Genomic DNA, 27057 nt, shown 5'->3' with positions numbered 1-27057 from the left:
GGCCTTGCACAAACTATAGACTCACTGGCCTTACCTAACTTGTAGGATCACTGGCCTGACCCAACCTGAGGTCCTCTTTACAACTTACCTTCCTACCTATCTTTGTGTCATCGGTATATTTAACAACCATACCTTCAGTACCTTCATCCATTGTCAGTTATATAAATTGTAAAAGCTTGAGGCCTCAACACCAATCCCTTTTGCACAATACTTAATACATCTTTCCAACTAAACAAAGAACAATTTATACTATCCTCTGTGTTCAGTTAGCTAGCCAATCCTCTATCCATGTTACCTCCTACACCATTAGCATTTATTTTCCGCAATGATCATTGACATGGCAAATTATCAAATGCCTTCTGGAAATATAAGTTCCGTTCATCCACCGATTCTCCTTTATTCACAGAACATGTTGCATCTGCAAAGAATTGCAATAAGTTTATTAAATATGATTTCCCTTTCACAAAACCACATTAACTTAACTTAATTACCTTCAATGTTTCAAAGTACTCTGCTCTAACAACTTCAACAATAGCTTCTAACATTTCTCAATGACAGAGTTTCCATAGTATCCTGCTTTCTGTCTCCTTCCTACTTTGAATAAAAGACTCATTTTTACTATTTTCCGATCTAATGGAATTTTATATGAATCTAGGGAGTTTCAGAAAATTAAAACCTCAACTATTTCACGAGTCACTTCTTTTAAGTAAAAATGTAATTGCATATCATTGGTTACAAAGGGAGAGAATTGTACCACACTATAAAACCATCAAATGAGACCCTGGAGAATTCATTTGATGCTCATTGAAACCAGCCTAGACGTGAAGTTGGGAACCATTACTGGTCCTTTACATGCAACCAGGATCAGGGAGAATCCTTTAATACTTTGACAGTGAGCTGATAATTGCAGTTTTGCGGTTTTAAGGAATAACTCATTGTAGATCAGGTGAGTTGTGGAACCTAGGACTCCATGCTAAGGAAACAACTGTTGCATGAAAGTGAACTCTGGAAAAGTACACAAAAGTCATGGAGATATCCAAAGCCAGGCTGGAAATGTTAGGTGGCTAACAACAGGAAATACGTGAGGCATGAGTTAAAAGGTAGACAAGGAAAAGTACAGCTAAGGTGACCTAAATTTTGTCAGTGTTACAGACAGCAGCAGGAGTGGCTAAATGTGTGCATGTGGGGAAAAGGATGCATGATGTGGACCTCGAAACTATTTCTACCAGCAGTGCAAATTGAAGAGGATATTGGAATAGACAAGGTGAGCTGTGCAGAAACAGAAGATCAGATTCAGAGTACCCTTTGAATACAATGTACCTGCTGCAAAGTCAATTCTGTGGAAGGAAAACCCACTAAATTTATTTAAACTAAGACCAACCAGTGACATCTTAACTGGACTTTGGAGCAATTTGTAATGTCCTCCCAAAACGAGCCATAAATCTTGAGGCAATGTATTTGAAACTAACACATTATATACCGTGTGTGTGAAAATATTATACAGAAGTTTTATGGCAGGTGTTCTCTGAAGGTACTGAACCCAAAGAATCAAGAGAGATAGGATGTGGGTTTCATCACAGTAGCCCAGAAAGATGCCGTATCTATACTTGGAAGTAATACAGCAGCAATAATAGGGGATGGAACTGATAAAGGTGCACCATGACAAGATTGCTTTAATGCAACTAATTACTTCAGCCATGCAACTTACAAATGAATACACAGATATCTTTCATGGAACAGGAAAACCAGAAGACAGTGGTCATTCTGGCCTAGGTAAGAGGAAGCTGATCTATTTCACTTCGATAAGAAAACATACTTGATAACAGCTGATAAATTTTTAGATTTTTGTGAGTTAGATTTATTAGAAAATGCCCACTCATTAACAATCATTCACAGATTCCAAGGACTGATTTCCAGCTATGAGGTGCTGATTACAGGTAATAGGCCATATTTCATAGTAGACAACTTTGTGAGGCTGTGAAAGACCTAGCAGTGTGGTCACGGGACAAGATCACATCACTTTCTGCAGGATAATGGAAAGACTGAGAAGGTTGAGAAGGCAGCCAAGGAACCACCAAATGGTGGTTAAATCAGTAGTCAGAGCATTTTAGCTTTCTGCAGTGTCTCAGCCTGAGGGATGGCAAGCTGCTCTATGCAGAGACTTGTGAATGAATGAGACAGAACACTGGTGCCAATGACAGAAAGGCTGTTAGAACCAAAAGTGCAAAAACATGGACAAATAGAGGCGATCAAAAAAAAAGGAAGGCTTATCAAAATGGAAAGAGTGCAAAGAAGGTTTACGAGAATGTTGCCAGGACTTGATGGCCTGTGTTATAGGGAGATGATGGGCAGGCCAGGACTTTATTCCTTGGAGCATAGGAGACTGAGGCGTGATCTTAAAGAGGTGTATAAAATCATGATGGGCATAGATACGGTGAATGCACACTGTCTTTTTCCCGGAGAAAGGGAATCAAAAACTAGAGGGCATAGGTTTAAGGTAAGAGGAGAAAGATTTAAAAGGGATCTGAGGGGCAACTTCTTCAGGCAGAGGATGGTGTGTATATAGAATGAGCTGCCAGAGGAAGTGGTCGAGGCAGGTACAATAGCAACATTTAAAAGACATTTTTACATGGAACAGAAAGGTTTAGAGGGATACAGGGCAAACACAGGCAAAGGGGACGAGCTTGAATGAGTATCTTGGTCAGCGTGGATGAGTTGGGCCAAAGGGCCTGTTTCTGTGTTGTATTAATCTATGACTCTATGACTCTGTGACTACAATGAAGATGCCAAAGACCTTCCACTGTTATTAGTTGGAGAAACAATAAGGATAAAGCCTACATTAGACCGATACCAGACTGACCAAAAGGTGAGTTGACACTCATCAGATCCCTGGTTTCAATAAAGGAAGATCTTGTATTGAAGGAACAGGCATTACTCAGAAAGAAACTTTACCACCCCACTTCCCACATAATGGCACTTTTCTCTGTCAGCCAATATGAATTCACCCTCAGCCCAAACCATACGTCAATTCCTTTCCCCCCACAATTACTGCTTGACCCACTGAGTTCCTCCAGCAGTTTGTTTTTTGCTACAAATTCATCCTTCACTATTGGAAAAACAATGATATCTTGATATCTTTATCTTTATTAGTCACATGTACATCGAAACACACAGTGAAATGCATCTTTCTGCGTTGAGTGTTCTGGGAGCAGCCCACAAGTGTCACCACGCTTCCAGCGCCAACATAGCATGCCCACAACCTCCTAACCCATACATCTTTAGAATGTGTGAGGAAACCGGACCACCCAGAGGAAACCCACGCAGACATGGGGAGAACGTACAAACTCCTTACAGACAGCAGCCGGAATTGAACCCAGGTCGCTAGCGGTGCAATAGCGTTATGCTAACCGCTACACTACTGGCAATGCAGCTAAACCAACAGAATGTGGATAAAAACACAAGTATTTTGTGCTAATGACCATGTGGAAATTGGAGATAAAAAGTTACTGGAGATGGGCGAAAATGAGAATAACTTGGTGAAGCAATTGAAATGGGGTCATCAACAATCCAAGATATTAAAGCTTGAAGAGTTCACTTACTGAATTTCATGAAGTCATTGGAGGTGAATGGAGATGAAGACTATTGAAACCAGCTGCGCTCTTCAAAACTGGTATTGGTTTATAGTTGTCACATGTACCTCCCAACCCAGCCCATTCTGAGAAGATTTTGTATTCATGGCTTGCTTTGAAATATTTGGAAAGCACACTGATTTCTAGATCCATGCTGATTGTAAAGGGATTCCATAATCTTCATTCTCTCATTAAAGTCCTTAGTCTGTCAGATGTTTGGTTGTGGTGCTTCAAGTTTGAGCATGGCATCTGAAGGCTTAATATTTTTGGGGAGGAAAAGTCTGTTGATCACGAGAGTGCTAAAAAAACTTGTAAAAGAACATGGTCTCTCCTTTGAACAAATCTACAATGCTGACAAGACTTCCAAAATCCTGGAGGAACTCAGCAGGTCAGGCAGCATCTCTGGAGAGAAATAAACAGTCGACGTTTCGGGTCGAGACCCTTCATCAGGACTGGAAAGGAAGAGGGCAGAAGCCGGAATAAGAAGGACGGGGAAAGGAGAGGAGTACATGCAGGCAGGGGATAGGTGAGTTCAGGTGGTGGGTGAGTCCAGGTAAGAGTGAGAAGGTAGGAGGGTGGATGAGGGGGGAGATGTAAAAAGCTGAGAGGTGATAGGTAGAAGAGGCAAAGGACTGAAGAAGAAGGAATCCGGTAGGACAGGTCTGTGGACCATGGAATAAAGGGAAAGAAGTGGGGACTAGATGGGCAGGTCATGAGGGCGGGGCAAGGGTAAAGAGAAGGGGGGAGGGGCCCACAGGAATGAGGGAAGTCAAAGGAAGGAAAAAAAACCTGAAATGTTGACTGTTTATTTCTCTCCATGGATACTGCTTGACCTGCTGAGTTCCTCCAGCATTTTGTGTATGTTGCTCTAGATTCCAGCATCTGCAGAATCTCTTGTGTCTCTGTCATGCTGGCAAGACTGTTTGTCATGCAGCACAGAAACAGGCTCTTTGGCCCAGCTGGTCCATGCCAGCCAAGATGCCAATCTAAGCTGGTCCCATTTGCCCATGTTTGGCCCATATCCCTCTAAACCTTTCCTATCCATGTTTATGTTATTCTTATCTTCCAGAATTGACATTAGTAGGCGCGAACCAGAAAACAGTATCCAACTTCAAGCAAAATAAGGACGATCTCACTGTGCTCCCAATATAGCGGACACGCTCAAGGTAAAGCTGTTGGTTGTTGCAAAATACAAGTCAAGAGCTTTCAAGGGCACCATCATCTATCAGTGGAATATAAAGCTTACTATTTAATGCCTGGATGGACACAGATATCTTCTTGTATTGGCTTTGTCATGTTTTTGGGACAGCAGTAAAGAAATATTTGAGAAAAACGGGGAAGCTAGAGCAGTGGTTTTCAACCTTTTTCATGCTGTGTCCCCCCAGAACATCTCCTTGTTAGATGGTGGACCCCCAAAGCCCACAAAATCAAACAATTGATAATTCATGCATACAACACTCAAATTACTGCACATAGGCCCTATTGAAATAGTGACTTTATCAAAGCAGCCTGGCTTAAAGTTAATGATTTTAATGCACGTGGAAAACAAATCCGCAAGATTTTCATCCATATCCTTTGCAGCCAAAGCCTCATGGTGAATCATGCAGTGGGTTGCTGCTACATGTAGAGCTACTTCTTTCACTCATGTGACTAGACCCGACTTCCATCCCATCATTGCGGCAGCACGATCCATACATACTCCAATGCACTGTGTCCACGCCAATGCCGATTGAACAAAAATAGTGTCAAGCACACAGAAAAGTTCTTCACCAGTTGTACGCCCTGGGAGCGCCTTGCAAAACAAAAAGTCTTCCAAAGCCTCTCCTTCCCAGCAATATCGAATATAAACCAACAACTGCGCAGCACTGGCAACATCAGTACTTTCATCGAGCTGAATCACAAATCTGACTTGCTGAAGATGTGCTACTGGCTGGCTCTGTATATCTTCCGCCATATCACCAACTCTTCTGCTTACTGTGTTGTCAGACAGTGGAATGGCTTTCAGTTTTTGACTGGATTCTTTTCCCAGTACAACTTCGCACATATCTACTGCTGCAGGCGGTATAAGCTCTTCTCCAATTGTGTGAGGCTTTTTGGAATGTGCTATTCGTAATGCTACCAAATATGATGCGCGAAGAGCCTTCTCATTTACAGTGGCGCAGGCTGTCATTTTGCCTTTCTGCTTGAGGTACAGCTCCTTTTGCCACTCAAAATATTCCTTCGGCTTACTGGCAATATCTGGATGCGCTGTTGTTAAATGGCACTTCAATTTCGCTGGTTTCGTTGCGTCGTTGGACAGTGTTTGCAAACACACAACACAGAGAGGTTGGTTCGCATTTGTCCCCACTGCGATGAAGCCATATGAAATGTCTTCTGGATCGTACTTTCGTTGTTTTCTCTTTTGGTCACCCTTATCCCCTTCATCATCAGAATCTTCCAGTTTCTGGTCAGCTTTTCTCTTCATAAATTTCTCCATACTCAACAATACATGCTGGACAGTTTAATTACTAATATTGATAAACAAAATTAAAATTTACATGCTTGCGCACTTTTCGTTTAACAGTGACGTCACTGTGGCGTAAATGCACGGTAAGTAAGCAATATTATTAAGGCACACCAACAACGTCACTCAGTCTCGCTAACACTACAGTGCACAACAGAATAGTAGTGAGTAGTGAACACTACTGACTACTGTGACTACACAAATTGAATATTAAGCGGCAGCTTACCAGAAGGGAATACCGTCTAAGTCTCTAAGATTGTCGCCTATAACAGATAGAATAGATATGGCCGATTTTCTGAATAGTGGAAAACTGGAACAAGCAAGTAAGCTACGTCTTTGTAACAGGTCACTTTTCCATTTTTTCTTGGCTTGCTCGCGGACCCCCCTGGCAACCCACCGCGGACCCCTGGGGGTCCGCGGAGCACAAGTTGAAAATATCTGAGCTAGACAATACTACGGTGATTCTTATTCTTGATAACTGCAGACCCCATCCTTCAAAGTCCGAGTTAGTTGCTGAGCAAGCCAGTGCATCAGATGAAGATTCTGAGGGAGACAATGACTATCTTGATTAGCTAGAGAGATGCTGGGCAGATAGTAGAAAAGATCTGGAATCATCCATCAAAGTCTGCGATAAGAATTTCACTTATGCTTATCAGGAAATGACACAACTGCATGTCATCCACAACAATTTTCTAAAGGAAAAGCAGTTTAGATTTAGGCTGACAGTCATTCAAAAATTGCTGCAAAGACGTTCTGCAGCATGTGAAACCTTAAAGCTGTGCATCTTCACCAGCACCATCAACATCAATGGCTGGTGTTGTAAATTACCCTCCTCGAGCCGGAAGGGATTAGTGCACTGTACAAACATTGAACTACAGAATACAATACTGTAATGATAAGGAAAATATATACAGTCCTGTAGTGATAACCTAGTAATAGATGAAAATTTAATTTTTAAGTGTGGAATTTTAAGTTACTATCTAGTGTATTTGTACTGTACTGTGTAATGCTGATCAACCATATTGAATATACTACAATAACACTGATACACTACAATAAAAGGATTACAACTCATTGATGTATGCTATAGACCATCATGTTTCATTTCCTTTATTCTATAACTTTTAGTAATATTGATTATATGTGAAGTGAAAACATACTTAATTCTTGACTCACTAGCATTTTTGACGGACTGGAAACCTCCATTCCCATAGATGCTAGATAAGTAAAACTTTTACTTATGAAGAAGATGATTAAAGAGATTTGCTTGATGGCAGCAGGCAGGGAGATACCAGAGGGTACAGCAATAACCCTGCAGAGGGGAAACACTACACTTAACAACAGGATCTGGAGAAAACAACAACAGTTAGAACCAGATCTGGGAGGACAATCTGTCGACCCAAGTATCCAGAGGATTTTATGCACAAAGATTAGACAGTTATTTTGGATATTAATGTGGAAGCTTTCAGAAATCTGTCTGTCTCTGTAGAACAAGCAGATAGTAGAAATGCTTTTCTGGTTCTCTGTATTTTTTCATAAATAAAGTTCTGTGTTAATTTAATTTATTGATAATTCTCCAGTATTTTAAGGAGAGTTTGAGAAAGATACTGAAGGAGAAGCTACATCATGAACAGCAAATACACAATATTAAATTGATAGGAAAGCAAATAACTCGCTACTTCACTTGGAATTGGTATTTGGAGCCCAGAAAGGGCTCCAAACACTCATTCAAGGCCATTAAAAAAAACTATCCTCGTCCCAATCCCTTGCTTTCAAGCTTAAAATGCTGCTACACGCTAATATCTGGTTCTGACTGCCGCTCAGAAATGGTGATCAACTAACCAAATCCCCAAACCCCCACATTTTGTTCCTGTATTCTCCCCCGAAATGTCATGCTCTTAATCCGGAATAGTGAAAGGGAATAGGGATTGTGGAGCTTGATGAGCCAAAGAACATTGTTCCCATATAGGTTTCATGGGAAGCTCCTGAGGCCTTTGAACCTAGTGTAATTCATTGTGCAATTTGTTAATTGGTGTGTTATAACAATAGTTGACAAAAGAAGTAAGTTACAAGATGATGTTGAAAAATTTATAAGACTTGTGACTGAACAATGTCGGGCAAACAGCAGCAGAGAAACTCCATTTTGCTAATTACACCTAAGCAGGTGCTGACTCTTTAGGTGCACCCGTCCATCATAATCTGACTGCATACCTGCTTGTTCCTGTATTAATTTTCAAATACCTATTAAAATTTAATTTTAATGAGAGTGTAGCTTCCCCCTCAGTAACCATGTACTAAAATAAGGATTAAACAAACCGGACAATAACATCTTTAGCATCTGTTATTTTGAAAGAAGAAGTAGGTCAATGTATAGACCTAAGATGTAGCACATTTGAACTTGTATTATTGCATGCAGTTTAGATTTCCATATCTGGTGCTGAAAAACATGGTTCTAGAGAGAAAACAGAGGAAGACAACACTGTAGCTAAACTCTTGTTCACAGGAATAAACTATTCTGGATGGGATTAGGAAGTTAGTACCATCCTTTAGAGAAAAATGTTGCCTGATGATTGTGAGTGAAATTTCTACAACTTCTACAAAGTGTAGAATGCAGTTGATTTTGTAGATATGGATAAAGATTTTGAAATTTCCAATAATAGCATGACGAGAGCAATAGTCCTTATGATACTTTGGTAGAAAATATGTCTGGTTATGTACCTTGTCTTGTTATGTGACTTCTAGAAACTTGCTTGATTGCTAGAGAGAAGCTTCCTTGCCTATTCCTGAAGTACACCTTTCTCCCTCACTTGCCTCTTCACTGCCAATGACATAATGAATAGCTGAAGAAGTGGAGCATGTAGACACTTCATTGTGGCCAAGCAGAGCAAATATGATATTCTTTTAGACCCTTTCATTATGCTTTGAAGGAACCCAGGTTGAAGTTACACAATGTTCATTATATTTCAATTTATCTTGAAACCCTATCATCAGACCATTAGTAAATAACTGATCCTCACTAGTAACATATTCTTTGTTTAATTCAATAATCACTTTTTTTTCAGTTAAGGCAAATATGAAGAGAGACAGCCTGAAAATAAAATTGAAGAAATACAGCAGTGTTTTTGATGTCAATCAGCATCTGAAAATGAAAGGGGTTAATGTTTCTGATGTGACACTGCATGCAAGGTCACCATTAATCTCTCCACTTTTGGATTCTGGTCTAATAACCCTGTATTTTTGACATTTTTCATTTGTAACTTTCGTTGCCTTTTTTCTCCATTTTTTTGAGGGTTGGGAAAACCATGAACTCACAGTAAATCTTTGGCTGTGGCTATGAACAGCAGGGGGTGCCACAGTTTATTAATTTGATTTTGCTAAATGCAAGCCTCTTCCCTGCTGCCATTGCCTCGTGCCCTGGTTGCAGCAGGATGGAAAAGCCATTGTGTTCATTTAAAGGATTTCATGCACCATATGTTACTGGTAGAAAAATGACATCAATTGCACAAACAAGTTTCCAATGTGTATTCTAATTATACCATTATTTAAATGTGTTTATGTAATGAGGTAATAACTATAATTTATAGCACATATAAAAGAAATCCCCATTGAAATGGTGGATGTTTAATCCAGTAGTTTAGTTGGTATTGCCATTAGTGTTTTTAACTTGTTAAAGAACAATAAAAAAATCAGTGTTCTGATACTATAACTTTGAGTTTGCCATTACACAGAATACAGTCAATTCGTTGCATTATAGAGTGGATGCATATATAATTACCAATGATTTATATGTATGTACCTTTGCTGGAGAAAAACTTTACCGAAATATTAATTTGAGTGAAGTTTAACTTTTGAGTTTAGTGTTTTTTGATCCCAATGTACATTGGGACTATTGTTTAATAGAAGCATTCAATTACAGAGACATCCTCTTGCAGTTTACACTTTGCTGATAAAGGGTTCCCCGGCTGTATTAAGCCAATACCAACTGTATTTGGAATAAGTGGGTTGCACAAGCACTCTCTGCCTGTCACAGGCTGCCCATTAGTATGGAAATGAGGCATGTGTATGACAGGTGGCCTTACAACCAACACAATTAACTTTGCCCATTAACTGAAAACAGACAAAACAGATGCAGCACCAAGAATCACAGCAGACAGGAATGAGAAATTTAAGCTATACTGGCTGCTAATCAAAGGGAACAAGATGGAAAGGAATATCTATAATGAATTATCTAGAATTTTGCAATTGTCTTTAAACATTTAAATAATCTATTTTATAACATGTTTGGTTAAAAATTTACCCTACTCTGTGGAAAGGTGCACATGGCTCTAATGATTGTGTTCTTATTGGGCTGACCTTTTACTCTGCCTCCTCTTCTGACAGGGTTATTTCACCTGACTGCCTAATGGCACCCCTTCCACAAGTAGTATTTAAAAGATGCAATGCTATGTTAAGGTCAATTGGATCCATCTCTGGAGAGAGCAGTGAGCCATTATGGAGGTAGACTCTGCTTCATTAGTCATAATCAGTGAGCAATGGGTAAACTATTAGCTTTGAATTGTAAAATAACTGGATGAAAGTGATTGTCAGTAAGATTGGAGGTTATATTCTCTCCTGTCTCTTCATTAACTCCCTGCTAGTATCTCTAATTCTATATGGCTGTAGCTTTTTTTATCCTTGCTCCTTAACTTAATCCAATGAATTTTGGAATTCCCATTGATTTACATTCCACCAAAAATACCCTATGAAATTAGTATGTCACTTTACAATGCTAGTAGCTTAAATCATACCATGCTGCATTACCTCTTTTATTCATATCATTTTGAGGAGGCTACCTTGTTCTTCTTTCATTGTCCCTCCCCTCAACATGTTTATCAAGTATTTTTTTGAATGAAATAGTAAGACTTTAATAATTAATTCTTTTACAAAGTACTCACTGAATAGTTCAATACAGCTTTGATTTTTCAAAACATGACATGACATGAGAACATAGAACCGTAGACCATTTAGCGCCTCAAGTCTCTCTCGTCATTCACTGAGCTTAGGGCTGATCTACAGCCGAACTCCATGTACCCAAATTGTCCTTTATCCCTTAGCACTTCTGGTTAACAAAAATTCTGAGAGTCATAGAATTAAAATTATCAATTGATTCAGCACTAGTTGCTGTTTGCGAACAAGAGTGATGTCAAATTTGTACCAGTGGAAGTTATTTCTAACTTCAGTACTGAAGCATCTCTCTCTCTCTCATTTTTAAACTATAAACCCCAGCCCCAGATTTCCCAATCAGCAGATGAAGTTTCCTGTACCTTCCCTCCAAGTTCCTCCTAATATTATCAAATTGGCCCTTGGCGTTACAGATTCCAGGGAATAGAGTCTTAGTTTGAGTTCATCCTCTCTGCAATGGACTCCAGATATCACTTTGGTAAAGCTGCACCATAGTCCTTCTAGGTCAATGTATCCTTCATAGATGTGATGCCCAGAACTCCTCTCAATTCCCCAGATATGGTCTTTCAAGGCCTTGTGTAGCTGTAGCATAATATCCATGTCCTTGTATTCTATGTCTCTCAGACAGCATTCCATTGTTTTTATTTCCCATGCATTTTAATGATCTATGTACATGGACCTCTAAATCTCTTTGTACCTTCACTATTCCTAGTTTATTAGAATGCACATGTTTCAGTTGTTTATATGTTCAAGTTACCTCAAATGTGGCTACATTTAAATCTATTTGTCATAGTTTAGTCCTACTGCTCAATCTCTCTTTTTTATATATAGTCTAATACTCACCATGCTATCCAACTCTATGTCACCAGGCTAATAATTTGCCTTCAGTTCAATGGGCTTCACCTTCAGCTGTCTCTAATGAGTTTCTTATTTCAGGATTTCTGGAAATCCATGTAAATAACACTAACAGACCTATTCCCACCTCGCCACCCCCCCCCCCCAACTGTTTTTGTCGCCTTTTCAAAAAAATCAGTCAGATTCACCAGGCACAGCCAACCGCTCTGACTCTCTCTGCTCAATAGAAAAATTTCAAATCATTCATTTTATTCTTAGATTATAGACACAATTTCCTGAACATTGGGAAATTAGCTAATTATCTCTAAATCTCTATTTCTTTCTTTCACTTGTCTTAAAATAGAAAGGCACACTACTGAAACAGTAAGGTACATAACCCTGGTCTCAGCACATTTTTCAATTGTCCCTAGTGAAGTGTAAATGTTTGCAGAGGTACTGTGCATGGCTGTGATTCACTGGAAGGCTATGGTAACCCAGAGAGGCAGCAACTCAGCATTAAGGGGAAGAGTAGTTTATGATGGAACAAGGGAGTCACAGATCATGAAGAACTAGAAGTTTCTGAGTACATTCCAACAATGTGTGCAAATGAAATCTGGGATATTTAGCCATGTGGAAAGAAAACTCCTTACTGCTATAGGAAAATCTTTGCCTGTAAAAAAAAAATGAGCAAACTGCTGGAAAGAGAGAGTGAGGCAGAATGAATGAAAGAAAGAGTGATGCAAAGGTTTACATTTATATATCTTTCATAACCTCAGGATGCCCATTGTATTTTGCAACTAATGAACTACTTTGGGTGTAACCTCTTTTGAAATGCAATCCTCACAGAGGAACAAGAAGGATACACATCAACAGTAACTACATCCAAAGTATTTCATTAATTGCAAGGTGATAATGGCCAGACAATCTGTTTATAGTTTCATTGGTTGTGGGCAAATATTGACTGGGAAAGTGTTGTGTATCTTTGAACTGATTATTTAAAACCTTTCGTATCCTCTTGAGTGGTTTCTGTCGAACGCCTATTCTGGTATTCACATTTTCAACAGTGCGGCACCCCCTCGCAGCACTGGAGTGTAAATCTGGATTACACGCTCATGGCTCTGGAGAGGGATTTAAACAGCAGCTTTATATTGCAGAAGCAAAGGTACTGCTGCTGGCACCAAAATACAGTATTTTCAATCCACAGGACCTGGAGATGAATGTGACGGTTCCATTCATCAGGACAAGTGGCTATGTAATTTTACCCACATTTAGATCACTAGTATTAGAACTGGCACGTAGAGCTAAAATGAACTTGAGACTTGGTGGACCTTCAGGGAGGTAGGAGGAAAAGTACAGAGACATGAGTTCACCTCTTTGTATTACATTTATTGGTTTACAGAGCACAAAAATAGCATGTCAATTGTGCTGATAAATAAAAATATTCAAGGGTGTGCTCAGAACCAGCATTGCCATTAAAAACTGCACGGTAGTATAGCGGTTTGTGTAACACTTTACAGAGCCAGTGACCTGGGTTCAATTCCAGCCGTGCCTGTAAGGAGTTTGTACGTTCTCCCCGTGACTGCGTGGGTTTCCTCCGGGTGTTCCAGTTCCCTCCCACATTCCAAAGAAGTACAGGTTAAAAAGTTGTGGGCATGCTATGTTGGCGCCAGAAGCGTGGCGACACTTATGGGCTGCCCCCAGAACATTCTACGTAAAGATGTATTTCACTGTGTGTTTCGATGTACATGTGACTAATAAAGAAATCTTATCTTACTTATAAATGTATTTCATTGCAGTAGACTTTCACATGTAAAATAGGCATGCTCTTCGCTCCCTGTGTGTTATATAAAATTCTTACATCACTCTGCTATGTGCTTTTACTAGAAAACTGTATTATAGCACTAGGAGAAAATTCCCATAAGGAATCAGCTGATTTGGAAAAACATCCAAGGAAAGGCAGCCAGCAAAATGATCAAGATTTTTAAAAGCTTCAGGAAATGAAGGTCCATAAACTCAATGTCTGCTTTGGATTCCTAGCATGTATGGTGCATAATGCAGCTAATGGAAGTTAGAGGGGAGCTGAGGAGGAATTCTTCACACCAAAGGTGATTGGAATCTGGAGTGTGCTAGCTGAAGAGATGGTGAGTACAGATACTCTTATGACATTTAAGAAGCATCCAGACAATACTTGAATCACCACAGCATAGAAGGCTATGGACCTAATGTGAGTAAATGGAATTAATATACATAGATAAAGGGTGGCATGGGCATGTTGGGCTGAATGTCTTGTTTCTGTGCTGCATGGTTTGATGACTGTATGACCCTTTGTTGTTTGACTTACAAGAGCCGGCCAGTGAGCTGAGTCTAGCATGATCCTGTCTGACCTAATTTGAACTGTGCAATAATGGAGGTAGTTATAGGCCCAATTGGATCATCACGACAACTACATGGAAGAAAAGATGTGTCACATTGAATTTGGGAAGAAAGGTTTCTTGATTGGAAGTTAAGTGCAATCAAACTTTCATATAGTGAAATATGGGGGAATGTGAAATTGTCCATTTTGGCAGGAAAAGTAAATGAGAAGCATATTATTTAAATGATGAGAGATTGCAGAGCTCTGAGGTGTGAAGGACTCCAACTGTCCTAGTGCATGGTTCACAGAAGTGTTGCATGCAAGTACAGCAAGTAGTTCAGAAAGCTAACAGAATGCAATTGGGGAATTGGATACAGAAATTGGGAGGTTATGTTTCAGTTATATACAGTACTGATGAGACCACATCTGGAGTACTGGGTATAATACTGCTCTCCATATTTAAGGAAGGATGTAAGAGCACTGGAAGCAGTTCAGGAAAGGTTTACTAGACTGATGCATGGAATGAGCAGTTTGTCTTATGAGGAAAGATTAGACAGACTGGGTTTATATCCAGTGGAGTTCAGAAGAGGAAGAAGGAACTGACAAGGCGGATGTGGAGAGAATGTTTCCTCTTGTACGAGAAACTGGAATGAAGGATCACTGTTTAAAAATAAGGGGTCATTCATTTAAGATGGAGGTGAGGGGAGTTCTTTTCTCTAAGCTCTGTGAGTCTTTGGAACTCTCTTCCTCAAGGGATAGTGGATGCAGAGTCTTTGAAGATCTTTTAAGTCAGAGGTAGATAGATACTTGATAAGCAAGGGGGTGAACAATTACTGGGGATTAGGTGGAAATACAATTTGAGATTATAATTAGATCAGCCATGATAGTATTGAATGGAGGACAACAGACCAAGTGGCCTACTCCTGCGCCTAATTTGTACATTCGTATGTATATTGTTAACGGTGGAAATGGGGTTGAAATTCATCAATAGGCAGCAGCATTAATCATGCATATGTACCAGCATCTATCCACTATTCTCCACTTCCAAAATTCCAACATTTACTTGCATTGACTTCAGTGGGGCTGAATTTCAGAAGTACCTGTACTATATTGATCTGTTGGTTCAAACCTTGGAGGACAGGTCCAGAGAGCCAAATGCACTGACCCTCTGCACTCTCGAGTCAGATGCCCCAACCCCGGACAGGGTTTGACAGAAGGTAGTGCCGGGAGTGGGACTTGGTCCCCTGTTAAAGCAGTGAGGGATTTTAACAATTTTTCAATGTCTGATAGCCATGGACATTTAAAAACTGTTAACATTGAAGTAAATTATTTAAAAAAATAATTAAAATTCTTTTTTTAAATACAAACTAACTAAGAATACATAGAAATATTTGGAAATTATTAAAAACATTCAACCTACTGTTGATCCTTCGCTTAAATTTGAGGAAGTTTGGAATCCACTTATTCAATATTTTCACATGATATAGATCCCCTTATAATAACCTTTCAATTTAGAGGAACAGAGTTGGTGACATAATATTGCTCTGTTTCTATTGAGACATTTTAGTCCAGTTTTCTTTTTCTGTTTTTTAAAAAATTTTTTTCTTAGCTTAGTTTGGTTTGATATATTGTTTATAATTTTTCTTATTGTTTTGAGGATTTTTTTTCTTTCTTTTATATTTTATAATAAATCTTTTTCTTTTATATTATATTCATTCACTAACAGATCATTGGATCTACAGATTTTTTTGATATACTTTATTGTTCTTTATGATTATCCATGTCATGAGTTTTCTCCTGATCTCTTTGTATTACATGTATAAACATTGATATATTAATCTGTATTAATTTGAAAACTAATAAAAAGATTGAAAAAGAAAGAAAAACATTCAACCAAAGTAAAACAATTAAAATGTACTTACCTTCTGCATTTCCTCCAAGTCCAATGTCAGGAAATCAATGGGGCCTCAGATCCTGCACCAGGTGTCACCTGGTAAAGGACCTGAGTTATGATTTGCCTGTCGTAAGGCTGTGCTTTGCTATTGGAGTCCTTGTGGAATCAGTAACAGAGGATAGGGACTTTACTTCACTCATTAAGTTTCAGGCCTATGTTTGCAACAGTGGATGTGTGGAATTCTGAGACTTACTGAGGGGTAAACAGCTGAACACTGGCAGCACGATCTTCATCCAGCACGATTCACTTATTGTGTCTCACTCTTGAAGACCTCACACAGCTTTAAGTGAACTTGAGTAGAGAATAGGAACCATCTATTGTAAGTAAGGAACAGCACATGAAGAAGGCACTGGGAAGATAGGCAGCAAGTAGTATTTCAAGCGTGGATGTGCACCTGGTGCACTGACCATGGACTAGTGCTTACCTACTCAGTCTGTATAAAGCAATTATCTCTGACCTGACATCAGAGATGTGATGAACAGTTTGTAGGGGAAGTGCAGCAGTGTGGCACAGCTCTCCCTGTCTCTATCCTACTGTTTGCATGTTGCTGTTTGTAAGCAAATTCCTGAAGCATGCCACAGATTGTAAAGACTTTCAAGACCTTCACTGGACCATACAGGAGCATCCCACCCCATGACTAGAAGCTTACCTAAACCAGGTTAATAAGGCTCAGAAGCCTATTTTGGGCCGATATCAATGTGCCCAAAGTTGTGAATATCACCCATTTTATGTCCAAAAACAGGCTTGAAAGAATTCAAATATCAGTAAACCTTTTATCTGCAAAATCATCTTTCTTATCTGATCACAGTGTACAAATGCTACCCAGAATGTATTTCCCATTGATATTTTGTATGTTGTAAGTTATATTATGGCTTTGAGGAAGAATCAAAAAATAATTAATAACTGTATATCTTCCAGTGCAAGAAGAAGTGCATGTATCTGATCAAAATCCAGTCGAATAGATATGCTTGTCCAAAAAATACTGTCCATTTACAAAGAAACTTCAATGTGATGCCAACTTTAAGAAGCCTACAACTGAAGATTACGTCAGTGCAATAGTCCTGCACCTGTTTTATATTGGCAAGAAGGTGGAGTAGAACCAGCAAGTAAAAAATGAAATCTAACATGGGATTAATTTACATAATTTTAATACCAATAATAAAATTCATGCTTGGTATTGGTGCTATCCTCCGAGTACTAGCCAATTACTTTGCCAGAAGCAGAGAACTATTCTGATCGAGAGCCTCAAAAGGTCACAGCTCATAAGTTATCCTAGAACGACGGCGATAAAACCAATGTCATAAAAACTTCTAATACACTAAATTCCTGGCGAAGCACCACAGAATAAACTAGTTAATGAAATCGCAGCCCATAGGATTAACAGAGCAGCGAATGCTTGAATAAAAAGTTTGTTTAGGACCACAAACGAAGGAGGGTTAGAGATGAATGTTTTGCAGAGTGGAGGGAAAAATCTAATGGAGTTTGCCAGGGACCGCTGCAATTCTTTTCTATGCTAATTTTTTTGATATTAATGACCTCAGCTTAGATATATAAGGTGTAATTTCAAAGTCTGACAGGGAACAGAAAGGTAAGGGCAGAGTAACAGACTTCTAGAAGGAAAAGGCACAACAGGAAAAGGCAGGTCAGACCTTCGGTACCTGCTTGATCACTATTCTGTATATGTATAACATGTTGCTGAGACATGCTGTGAAAATATTAGAGAGTGAAAGAGCCAAGCACTGTTTTTCTTCTTTGTTCCCCAGTTTGCCACTGAAGCTTGCAAGCTGCAATGTATTTTTAGAGGATGCACAGAGGATCCCAGGTACTTCAGCTGCTAGCTTATCTCTAACTGTTAGCTTTTCTCTGTAACTGTAACACTTTATTCTGCATTCCGTTATTGTTTTCCCTTGTACTACCTCAATGCACTGTTGTAATGAAATGATCTGCATGGGCGGCATGCAAAACAAAGTTTTTGACAATAATAAACCAATTTATCAATTTATCTTCAACACAGAGTTTACACCAATGGCATTGCAAATGAGCAATCATTGGGGATGTGCATGTAACTCCCTCTGTAAGATGCAATTTCTTTTCAATTGCAGTATTAACTATGGATCAAATATTCGGCCTAAAATCTCTGACTTATAATAATCATCAGCTTACACCAACTAATCACATGCCAAGATGAGGTCAAAATCAATACATTGTACTTTTGCATGTCAGAATTGCCAACTGTTTTAAATATAATTGTTTTGAATTGTGACGTCGAAATTTAAATCTATAATTTATTCACCTTTAAAATATGTCATTTTGAAGTTTTTCTTGGCCTGAAGTGACCCAAATACCCTTGATGTTTGGAAAGATGTGGCCTTTGACCTGGCTTTACTGATGGCAGACCTGTATGTTAAGAAATTTCTACGCACCGTCTGTTGCGTCCCCAGCCATGAACATTTTGCGATTGTTGCTCATTAGTGAAAGATTATGAAATTTACATGTTCAGGTTCGCTGACCAGGGCAACAGTTCCCAGGAGAAGCCTCAATTCAATGAGTGTCATTTGAATTTGAAAGCTGTAACACAAGCAATTACATAACCTATCTACTAATGGACATAGGGCAATCACTCGCAGTTTCCATTCTGGAATGGGAGGCTTTAAACTGTTCCCTAACCAGTTCCCGTTTCCTATTCCAGTTTACAGACAGTTGGAGACTGTAGTCTGATGATATTGGACCATTTTTAGAAATAAACAGTGAAAAATAATGCATCTCATCATCTTATATAATTAGTAAAGTGAGCCCGCGATTAAATCCTGAGTTTGTGCAATGGTCTAAAACAGATGAAGGTGAATTCACAACCTGTTTTGCATTTTTTCCAATGTTTTCCATGTCTTCAATGGAAATAAGAATTGGAAGCAATGTGGAAATGGGATTTCTGAAATACTATCACCTGTTTCACACTATTGTGCCAAGTCAAATTTTTCCCAGTGTCTGGTAACTGCAACACTCATATCATTGCACTACCGTTCATTGCACTGACACATTTTTGGGATCTGGACATCACTGTATTTATTTCCCATCCCTAATTGTCTCTTGCAAAGATATTGGTGAGTTATTTTTTTTTGAATTGCCACAGTTATTCTAGTGAAGACACACCCATAATGCTGTTGGAGAGGGAGTTCCAATGCTGATGGTGGTGCTTCCACGTGCCTGCTGCTCTTGAGGACTTGGGAGATGCTGTCAGAGTAGCCTGGGTGAGTAACTGCAGAGCATTTTGTAGATGGTACACATTACAGATACTATGTGCCAGGATATTTAGGATGCTTGTTGTGCCAGTTTTGTAGACAGCTTCGTCCTAGATGGTGCTGAGCACCCTGTGAGCTGTTGGCACTGCACTCATCCAGGCAAATGAGTATGCCCTGTAAGATGGTGGAAAGGCCTTGGGGTATCAGTAGGCATGTCACTCCAGACTCTGACCTATTCCTGTAGCCACAGTATTTATGCGGCTGATGCAGTTGAGCTTCTGGTCAATGATGACCCCCAGGCTATTGTTGGTCAGGGACTTAGTGAAGGCAATGGCATTTTTGTCAAGGGTAGATGGTTAAACTCTTTTTTTTGTTGGAGGTGGTCATTACCTGGCACTTTTGTGGGATGAATATTACTTGTCACTTACCAGTCCAAATGTTGTTTAGGTCAAGCTACTTACAGGAATGGGCTTCTTTATTTGCTGAGGAGTGACAAATGGGATTGAACATTGTGCAATCATTAACAAACATCTGACTTCTGACCTTATGATGGAAGGAAGGTCATTGATGAAGAAGATGAAGATGGTTGGGCCTAGGACACTGCCCAGAAGTCCTGCAGTAATGCCCTAGGGCTGGGATGATTGATTGCCAACAACCACAACTAACTTCTTTTGTGCGAGGTGTGATTCCAGCTACTGGAGTGCTTTCCCATTGATGCCCATTAACTTCAGGTTTATCAGGTTGCTTTGATGCCACACTGGCTCAAAATACTGCCGTGGCTTCACGGGTGGTCACTCTTATTTCAGCTCTTTGATCCATGTTTAAACCAAGGCTATGATGAGATCTGGAACTAATGATCCTGGTGAAACCCAAGCTGAGAATCACTGAATGGGTTACTGGTGAGTAAGTGCCACTTGAAGAATAAATGATGACAGCTTCCATCACTTCTCTGATGATTGAGAGTGGACTGACTGGGTGACAATTAGCCGGATTGGATTTGTCCTGCTTTTTGTGAACAGGACATGCCTGAGCAATACTCCACATTGTTGCATGGATGCCAGTGTCATAACTATACTGCAACAGCTTGGCTAGAGACTCAGCTAGTTCAAAAGCACATGTCTTTGGTACTACAACTGGGATGTTGTCTGGTCCCAGTGCCTTTGCTGTATCCAATGCCCTCAGCTGTTTCTTGATATCACATGGAGTAAATAGAACTGGCTCAAGAATGGCTTCTTTGATGTCACAGATCTCAGGAAGAAGTCGAAATGGATCATTTTCAACACTTCTGGCTGAATATGTTTGAAAATGCTTCCGTTCTTTCCTTAGAGCTCATATGCTGGGCCAAGATATCACTAAGGATGGAATATTCTTGGAGCATCCTCCTCCTGTTCATTATTTAATTATCCTCAATCTTTCATGACTAGATGTGACAGGACTGCAGAGGTTTGATCAGATCTGCTGGTTGTGGGATTGCTTCAGTCTACTTATTGTATGCTCTTTCTGTTGTTTATCATGCATGTAGACTTGTACTGCAGCTTCACTAGACCCTCACTTATTATTTTTGGGTACACCTGGTGCTGCACTCCTCATTTGATCCAGGATTGATCCCCTGGCTTTAATCATAATGTTGGAGGGATATGCCAGGCAAGGAAGTCATATATTGTAATGGTGAACATTGCTGCTGCTGCTGATAATCCAAGTGCCTCATGAATGCTAGGTTTGCAATGCCAGACCTGTTCTGAGCTATTCTCATAAAGTACGTTTCAGGTACAGTTTCTTCCCCTCCGCCATCAGGTTTCTGAACAGTCCACGAAAGCACTGTACTGATGCCACAAAACAACAAATTTCACGACGTATGTCAGTGATAATGAACCTGCTTCTGATTCTGATTCTGAGAACATGTTGGAGGATGTCCTTGACGTGAAAGCAAGATTTTGTCTCCACCAAAACTGTGTAGTAGTCACTTTTACCAATGCTATCATAGATGTATCTGCCATGGGTAGATTGGTGAGGATGAGTTATGCCATATAGTCATAGAGTAATACAGCATACAAACAGGCCCTTCAGCCCAACTCCACCATGCTGACCAAGGTTCCCACCTAAGCTGATCTCATTTGCATTTGTTTGGGCCATAAGAAAGCACATCTTACCACAAATCCTCTCACTCAATCTTGTACTGTTTTGTTGTTTCCTTACGTTGCTCAATATGCATCTTCAATCTGTTATTTGTAACATAAGATAAAATTGATTTATGAGTCACATGTACATCGAAACACAGTGAAATGCGTCTTTTTGCGTTACTGAGAATGTTCTGCGGGCAGCCTGCAAGTGTCGCCACTTTCCCAGTGCCAACATAGCATGCCCACAACTTCCTAACCTGTACGTCTTTGGAATGTGGGAGGAAACCGAAGCACCCAGAGGAAACCAACGCGGACACGGAGAGAATGTACAAACTCCTTACAGACGGCGGCGGGAAATGAACCTGGGTCGTTGGCGCTGTAATGGCGTTATGCTAACCGCTACACTACCGTGTACCTCTGAAGTGAAGAGTCCATTATTCTCATACTTAAGCAGCCTCTAATAAACAAAACACCGGGAATAGGTAAGGATCGATCAAAGGAGTGAGTATATTCAAACTTCAATGAAAATTGGAGCTACAAAGAATGATTTAGAATTAATACAAGAATGGACAATTTAGGGCAAAATCACAGCCAGACTGAAGGCCCCTCCCCTACCTCAACCAATCAAGCCTCATTCCCTAATCAGAACCAAATGCTGAGCAATGAGCTCCGCTTGGACTCGGCCAGCTTGGTCAGTGGTGGCGCTAACAAGCCACACTTGAAGATAAGCTTTGGTTTCCCTACCCAGAGTATATCTTATTCCCTTGCTGCTTTCAATGTTTCATCCATGTGCTGTTCAGTACGGAAGACCACTAATTCTTCAGTTAAAGAAGGACAGTAAGGGTGGTAATCTGGAGGAATTTTCCTTGCCCATGTTTAACCTGATGCCATGAGATTTCAGAGGGCCTGGAATCAATGTGGAGGACTCCATGGGCTACTCAGCTACTCACAACCGCCCCCCCCCCCCCACCACCACCTATCTGCCACTTTGTCACCACTTCTGGTATTGGTATTGGTTTATTATTGTCACTTATACCGAGGTACTGTGAAAAACTTGTCTTGCATACCGATCATACAGGTCAATTCATTACACAGTGCAGTTACATTGAGTTAGTACAGAGTGCATTGAGGTAGTACAGGGTAAAAACAATAACATTACAGAGTAAAGGGTCACAGCTACAGAGGAAGTGCAGTGCAGGTAGACAATAAGGTAGACAATAAGGTGCAATGTCACAAGGTAGAGCGCGAGGTCAGAGTCCTCTATGGTCCCGTATAAGGGAACTGTTCAATAGTCTTATCACAGTGGGATAGAAGCTGTCCTTAAGCCTGGTGGTATGTGCCCTCAGGCTCCTGTATCTTCTACCTGATGGAAGAGGAGAGAAGAGAGAATGACCTGGGTGGGTGGGGTCTTTGATTATGCTGGCTGCTTCGTTAAGGCAGCAAGAGGTAAAGACAGAGGCCAAGGAGAGGAGGCTGGTGCCATGATGTATTGGGCTGTGTCCACAACTCTCTGCAGTTTCTTGTGGTCCTGGGCAGAGCAGTTACCATACCAAGCTGTGATGTATCCAGATAGGATGCTTTCTATGGTGCATTGATAAAAGTTGGTGAGTGTCAAAGGGGACATACCGAATTTCTTTAGCCTCCTGAGGAAGCAGAGGAGTTAGTGAGCTTTCTTGGCTGTGGCATCTACATGATTTCACCAGGATGATGTTCAGTCCTCTGTCCCATGGGTGGGGTAAGATACATCCAGGGATTGTGATAGAGGAGTCTGGCACACTATCCATAAGGAATGTTAGGCAGTTGTTTGACTAGCCTGTGGGACAGCTCTCCCAAATCAGACATCAGTCCTCAGATTTTTTGTGAGGAGAACTTTGCGATACCAACTGAGCTGAGAATGACATTGCCGTGTCTGGATTCTGTGCTCGGTAGTCTCAACAGTTTTATTCTTACTCTATTTATACGTAATGCAATAGTACAACAATGATTTATTAGGCAACTTCAAATGTATTTAAAAGTCAACCACATGTTGATGGGTCTGGAGTCATACACAGGCCAGATGGGATAAAGGCGGAAGAAATGGATTTTTACAACAATGATCCCTTATCATTACCAGGACTGGTGTTTTTTTCAAATTCCAGATCATTAACTAAATTTAAATTCCATAGCTGCCATGGTGGGATTTGAACTCAGGCCTCTAGATTGTTAGTCCAGGTTTCTGGATCACTATCTGCTAACTTAATTGTTGCATCAGCACCCATCGTATTTGGTCTGTGAATTACTAACAAAGTCTTCAGTTGCACATCCAGTTACGGCATACCAAAGTAAAGATTTCCTCCCCCACGAAGCAAGCAAAAATACCCTGCAGAAGGAGTATTTTGCTTTGTTGGGAATGTTGTGACTGTGACTAACAAATCTACCTTTTGCTGGATAGGTCGAGGCAACCGATCATATAGCAAAGCTTCTCCACAATAAGGGGGTTCATTGCGTACCTCAAAAAGAATGTGATACAGTCGGCTCAGGTTAACAGCTCCTGTGCGTTGTATTGCAGCTCCAATAACCACTGATGATCTTTCAGCCTGCGCTTTTGTTACTAATCCACTTTTATGACTGCAGACATGATCCAGCCTTTCTTTCCATTTCCAGTTCTGTGAATTATCTTGATATGATTTCCTGTGATAAAAGTGCTCTACAAATGGAAGCTGCTGGTCTTGCTAGTTGCAAGTACCCACTGCAATATTAAAAAGGTAAAAATTGCATTAGTCAGTGCTTCTTCCAATGGAAGCAACTGTGTAATATAAAAGAACAACAAATAAACTCAGGTACTCTGTTCATGGCTCTGGTAATGGATGATTATCATTTCACATGCTGAATGTTCTTTAACATAGATCTTTTACATACATTCCACAATCATCAAGCATATACTGAATATAGTGTAGCTGTACTTCACTGCAGTTTTAGGCCTTTATTTTGGGTGATCACTGAAGCAACATTTACAGAGTGGAAGCTGAGCAGAATAGTTTTTTGCAGTTCGCAAAACTTTTGATAGTTAAAAAAAGAACAAGCAATAGAGCTCAAGAAGTATCGTTTTTATGTTTGAGTTTCTGACATTATAATCCTCTTGCAATCTTTCTTCCATCTTTTTTTTAGAGACACGTCTAGGCTCCTTGTTCAACTCCAATGGAAAAGTTCAGAAAAGAGGAATGGCCACCAACGTTCAGAGTTTGTACAGTATGACCTCGGGGCTGAACATCTACCAGAAGTTGAGTAGCAAAAGGCCAGGCTCTGAAGCATAAAAGGGACTTACATCACTATTAAATAATTCTTTCTTGGAGAAGCAGATTTCTAATTAGTTACTGTGGTAACTGTAGAGGACTGGAAGTAAGCCTCAGACAATGAAAGCTAAGAAGATGTGTTTCAGAGGAGTAGAGCATATTCTTTTGTATCTGTTAGTTTGTTTTCTGATTTGCCATGGTGCGCCCAAAGCAAAAAAAGACCCGCCATTTGAAAGGACATTGATAAAACAGTGGCTTGGGATTAGCAAAGGAAGAATGTAACAGACTGCAATAAAATTCCCAAGTACTTCAATGCAGCTTTGCAATAGTCATTGCTCAAGGTTAGTTTTATTATGGTCGCATCTTGCCGTTTTTCAATAAATTATATACATACATTTAAAATTATTGAATAATAGTAGAACACCAAATTTACATTGTGGTAAAAAGGAAAAAATAAAGTATTGCATGCTCTTTGTGGTATTTTGTATATCATAAGTTTCCAGAGCTGGTGCATGTTATTTATTGGTAGTTTAATGCCTTTAAGAGTACAGCAATATAAATGATATAAACTATTTCCATACACTTTTCCAGATACAATTACAGGTGGAAAATTGTATATTTTAGTCTGAGAATTCATAATAAAATGACTTTTAACTTGCATGCTATCCTTAAAGTCTTATTATCCTACATAAGTTATATTAAACTGAGACAACATTCAGGTGGTTTTGCTTAAATAATGGTGAAATCAGTTGAATCGCTTTTAACAAAACTATCAAGCTACACATGGTTTAGCGCCAATAGATGATGGAATAACAGAGCCTCAAGATAATTTGGGAAGAAGTAATGATTAACAGTAGGGTGTAGAAAAAATCTAAACTGTGGCTATATGTTGTAGGTGATGCATATTTGACTTGCAGAACAAAGCACTCAAATAGTCTAACTTGGGATTGCTTTCTCTTTTTGTGATTGTCAATCAATTTACCTTTTGAATTTTAGCATCTATTCTTGTGTCTTGTTTTAGTGCCCTTCATAAAATACTGTCTTTTCAGAATATCTAATGGCTTCATCAGTGTGACTACGACAATGGATGGTCATTTTACTGCTGTAAAAAGGTTTAATGATTAAGAGGCTGAACCAGGACACTAAAATACAAACCATTCTTTAGCACCCATGAAGCTCCTTTAGTTCAAAATGTTCTTTTGACAGGATCAGAAGTGTTCTTCATTCTATTCCACACCAGAAACATCTGCATTTTTATCGATACCTCCCACTTAGCAGATATGGTTAATGTGTAATTAACGAAACAACCTTTCTAGTAGAGACATGCACTAATCAACCAGCATCCCTCCAGCCTTGCCGAAGCAAAAATAAAGCTGGCATGCCTTCCATCCTTGTACTGCCATTCAGCTATAATAAACCCTGTTCCCAGCTTATCTGGCCAGCTTACATCTTAATCTTTTTTTATCAGCCTCCTTGGGGAGTTGAGATGAAAACCTTAATTTTCTGGTCGCATGAGCACATTGGAAGTGGATGAACCAAATGCCAAGCTACATACAAAGCAGAATAGAGGTTGCAGTGCTGAAAGGAATATAGATAGGAGCCAAAAAGAGATGGACAATTGGCTGGATTGAAAGGACAGTTAAACAGTAGGGATTGGGACACAGGCTCGTTCAAAGCTGTAACACATACATGGATTTGGCTTCAGCTGCCAAAGAAAGAGGCAAATGGGTGCTGCCTCAGGAACCAATCAAATTTCTTGGATTGGAAGACAAATTAATCCCCCTGTTTGTTTTTTTGTGTCGCTGTTTTACCAAGGTTTTTATCATTCTGTCACTATATCCAACACATGGTATGCCACTTAGTTGACGAATACAATGCATTTGTGTATAAATTGTACCTTGGATTATTTTCAAACATTATTGTGTAGGCACTCTATTTATTGTTCTGTTCTACAAGTTCTGATGGGTTTTACACACATAGATACATTAAATTTATTAATGCTTCAGACAGGCAAAAACAGAAAACCAAAAGTGTCTTGGTGTTACTTTAATTTAAAATCTTCATTCCTATATAAATTATTGAAAAGAAAAATTTAACATTAATGTACCATAGAGATATACATGCCTTCAACTGCAAGAATATGGAAGTAAAGCTTGAGGTAAATAGGGTGAGAATGGAGGTAAATGACAGCAAAATCCCAACCTTAAACATA

The 27057-nt window shown here is 39.7% G+C and overlaps 1 long non-coding RNA gene across 3 annotated transcripts in view; it reads left to right on the top strand.

The window, feature by feature from the left end:
* LOC127575165 (uncharacterized) overlaps positions 1-25462 on the top strand; it is an 87708-nt gene extending 62246 nt beyond the window's left edge. For all 3 annotated transcript variants that reach the window (XR_007957020.1, XR_007957018.1, XR_007957019.1), the window contains 5 exons: positions 13945-14048; positions 17133-17302; positions 17978-18036; positions 19345-19462; positions 24721-25462. This is a non-coding gene — a long non-coding RNA (uncharacterized LOC127575165). The remainder of the gene's footprint in view (positions 1-13944; positions 14049-17132; positions 17303-17977; positions 18037-19344; positions 19463-24720) is intronic.
* Positions 25463-27057: the final 1595 nt, after the last annotated feature.

This window comes from Pristis pectinata, chromosome 10, assembly GCF_009764475.1.
Source record: "Pristis pectinata isolate sPriPec2 chromosome 10, sPriPec2.1.pri, whole genome shotgun sequence".
Lineage (NCBI taxonomy): Eukaryota > Metazoa > Chordata > Chondrichthyes > Rhinopristiformes > Pristidae > Pristis > Pristis pectinata.
The sequence above is the reverse complement of the archived record's forward strand: the minus strand, read 5'-3'. Positions and strand labels throughout refer to the sequence as shown.